The sequence below is a fragment of the Mandrillus leucophaeus genome, unplaced genomic scaffold (assembly GCF_000951045.1).
Source record: "Mandrillus leucophaeus isolate KB7577 unplaced genomic scaffold, Mleu.le_1.0 Scaffold541, whole genome shotgun sequence".
In the NCBI taxonomy this organism is placed as follows: Eukaryota; Metazoa; Chordata; class Mammalia; order Primates; family Cercopithecidae; genus Mandrillus; species Mandrillus leucophaeus.
This window is the reverse complement of record NW_012105820.1, coordinates 1138050-1142018: the sequence shown is the minus strand read 5'-3', so window position 1 is coordinate 1142018 and position 3969 is coordinate 1138050.

Here is a 3969-nt window from a genome sequence, read left to right as displayed (position 1 = left end):
GAGAAACAAAATAGGACAAGCCAAGGGCAGCCTTTCTGGGAGTTATGCCAGGCTGGCAAGATGAGGCAGACAGGGCAATGTGTTGGCAGTTCACGACTGGGTCAGATGATAGAGAAATGGGGTGTCTGCAGGGACATACATGGGACTTTGGGTTCAGAGGACTGAGCTAAGGTCAGAAGTTGGAGAGGTGAATTGGAGTCCATGTTCAGAAATCCATACTGGGTATGATGGTGTGGTCTGAGCATAATAGACAGGCCAATCACAGAGAAGAACAGAATCAAAATGCAACTCCCAGGACTGAAGATGGAAAAAAAAAAAATAGAGCATATGAATAATAGTCACACATGTTTCATTCATTGGTTCTTATCCCTGTCAACTCCTTCAGAGCCACAAGGCCCCTGCAGTCACTCCCGTCCCACCTTCCAGTCACTTCCAGGCATCGAGAGGGATTCTCAAGGGATGGCCTCACAAATGGCTGCTGTGGCCCCAGTGAACACATGCTTCTGCACTGTTTGCCTCTCCATGCACCACCTGCCTCCCATGCACCCAGGCAAGGTGCTGTGTGCCTGAATGGCTGCAGTACCCTCTGCCGTGCTCATCATCTCTCCCGGGCCTTCCCACTGCAGGCCATGTCTATATCTCTCTGCCTGTGGGCTTTCTGTGGTGATGGGACCCCACCGCCTCTTCATACAGCAGGATGCAGGAGAATTAATACCCCCTCTAGCTGCCCCATCAGCAGCGCCCAGCCAATGACTGAAGGAGATCCTGTAAATACCCCACCTTCTTCATCCCTAGGACAAGGTCAATTGAAGGAACATTTCTACATAGGCCTTCAGGATTCCCCCAGGAAAACTAAGCTCCAGTTGACCACAGTGGTAACCTGCTTGATAATGCATGTCTTACTCGCTGCTTTTCCTTCCTTGTCCCACTTTCCTATGTCTCTACTAGTTTTTCCCAATAAATTACTTGCACTTGAATGCTTGACTTTGGCTGTGACAGTCTGAGACATTTCCAGTCTCTCTCTCTGACCTCCTACTGTTGATTCTTCACACGGCAGCCCGAGTGGCCTTTGTAATTTTTATATATATATATATATGAAAATAGAGTAGAGACAGGCTCTCACTACACTGCCCAGGCTGGTCTTGAACTCCTAAGCTCAAGCAATCCTCCTGCCTTGGCCTCCCAAAGTGTTGGAATTACAGGCATGAGTCTCCGTGCCCCACCCTGTGTGTCCTTTGATAACATCAGTCAGGGCAGATCATGTCCTTGCTGAAAACTTTCCAAGAATAAAAATGCAAAACCCTTCCTATGGACTGTGAGGTTCTTTGCAACCTCTGTGATCTGGCCCCTGCTCTACCTCTCCCTTCACTCCCTCTGCTCCAGCCACAACGGCCATCTTGCTGTCTTTCAAACACTCTGAGTTCTCGCCTGCCTTCAGTCTCGTGTGCCTGCTTTTCCCCTTCTTGAAGAACTCTGCACTTAGATCTCTGGGTGGCTCACTCCTTGTCAGTGTTAATCAAGTGTCAGCTCAAATATCACCTCCTCCAATAAGCCTTTTCTGACTACCCAGTCTCAAATAGCCCTGTTGTCAACCCCCTGCCCAGTTAGTCTTCAACACTGATGACTACCTAAAACTCTCTTGGGTATGTATTTGTTGACTTGTTAACTTTATGCCTCTTGTTCTGACCCTAGTGCCTAGAACATTGCCCAACACATAGTAGGCACTTGATAAGTATTTGTGGAATGAAGAATGATCCAACAAGAGAAGAAGAGAAATTAAGACAATGGCAATAGCAATGGAGAAGAGGAGATCAATTGGGAAAATATATAGGGGAGGGAAGCAGTGATATTAGATGACCAATTAGATGTAAAAGGTAAGGGAATGGAGGCTGACACCAAGCTTGAGAGCCGGCAGGGATAGGGATGCCGTTCACCACAACAGGGAGTGCAGGAAAGGGCCAGGCCTGGAGGGAAAGATGGTGAGTTCATGTGGGCATGATGCGTGTGAAAAGTCCATGAAATGTCCAAATGGAGATGTCCAGCAAAGGGTTAACAATATAGGTCTGGAGCATCAGAGAAAGGAGGAAACTAAAGACTTGAATCTGGAAGGGGTCAGCAATGTGCAATTGAGCCTATGGAAGAGAATGACATCACTGGAGGAAAACATTAGAGAAAAATTTGCAAACTAAAATGCTTTCAGGGACCAAGAAAACAATTTAGATAAGTGAAGTAGCTCAGATCAAAACTATAAAGAATGGTGGTTAGTGCAGTGAGAATTCAAAATAATATATCCCTTCTTGAAAGACATTCATAGTAAACGTTATTAAACCCTATGCGGGCCAAGCAAAACAGGTCTTGTGTGGGCCACTAATGTGAGGCCTTTAATGTAGAATGAGAAGTTTCCCGGTGCTACTAGGCCCTGAGAACACCAACATTTAATGGGCAGGCATAGAATAAAGAGTTTCCAAATGAGACTGATGAGGAGCGAGAAGAGAGGTGGGGTAAACCCAGGAAGAGTCACGGTGCAGAAGTCAAAGCATTATCAAATGCTGCCGATAGGTCCAATGGAGCGGAGTCAACAAGGATTCCTGGATTTAGCCAGAGGGAGCTCACTGATGGCATGAGCAGGAGCAACGTCAACAGGGAGGGAGTGGAAGACAGAAGCCAGGCACAATTTGATGAGAAATCCATGGAAAATGAGGATGTAGCAACAGTAAAAGGATAGGCCATACTTTCAAGAAGTTCATCAGTGAAGGAAAGAGGATGGGGACTCAGTAATTTCATCCTGGATATCCAACAGAAATGAGTACTTGTGTACATAAAAGTGTGGGAAAAAATGTTGATAGTAGCTTCATTTATTTATTTATATAATTATATTTTGAGACAGAGTGTCTTGCTCTCTCGCCCAGGCTGGAGTGCAATGGCACGATCTCAGCTCACGGCAACTTCCACCTCCCAGGTTCAAGTGATTCTCCTGCCTCAGCCTCCCGAGTAGCTGGGATTACAGACACCCACCACCACACATGGCTAATTTTTTTGTATTTTTAGTAGAGATGGGGTTTCACCATGTTGGCCAGGCTGGTTTTGAACTCCAGACCTTAAGTGATCTGCACACCTCAGTCTCTCAAAGTGCTAGGATTACAGGCATGAGCCACTGTGCCCAGCCAGCTTTATTTATTTATTTATTTATTTATTTATTTATTTATTTATTTTTGAGACAGGTCTCACTCTGTCACCCAGGCTGGAATGCAGTGGTGTAATCTCAGATCACTGCAACCTCCATCTCCAGGGTTCAAGTGATTATCCTGCCTTACTTAGCATCTTGAGTGAGGCTGGGACTACAGTTGTGCACCACCACATCCAGCTAATTTTTGTATACAAGGAACTCAGCTAGGAAGCTGGAAATAGTCTGTATCTTGGATTTGGGTGGTGGTTCCAGGGTCATATACCTATGCAGAAGTTCTTTAAGCTGTACACTTAAGATTTGTACAAACATAAGATGTGTGTATGGCCGGGCATGGTGGCTCATGCCTGTAATCCCAGCACTTTGGGAGGCCGAGGTGGGCAGATCACCTGAGGTCGGGAGTTTGAGACCAGCCTGGCCAACATGGCGAAACCCTGTCTCTACTAAAAATACAAAAATTAGCAGGTCGTGGTGTCACATGCCTGAATCCCAGTTATTCGGGAAGCTGAGGTGGGAGAATCACTTGAACTCTAGAGGCAGAGGTTGCAGTGAGCCAAGGTTGCGCCATTGCACTCCAGCCTGGGCAACAAGAGTGAAACTCCGTCTCAGAGAGAGAGAGAAAAAAAAAGATGTGTGTATGTAATACCTCAATTAAAAAGTGAGAAAATAGACCAGGTGCAGTGGTTCATGCCTATAATCCCAGCACTTCGGGAGGCCGAGGCAGATGGATCACTTGAGGTCAAGCATTTTTTTTGTTGTTGTTCTGTTTTGGTTTTTTTTTTTTT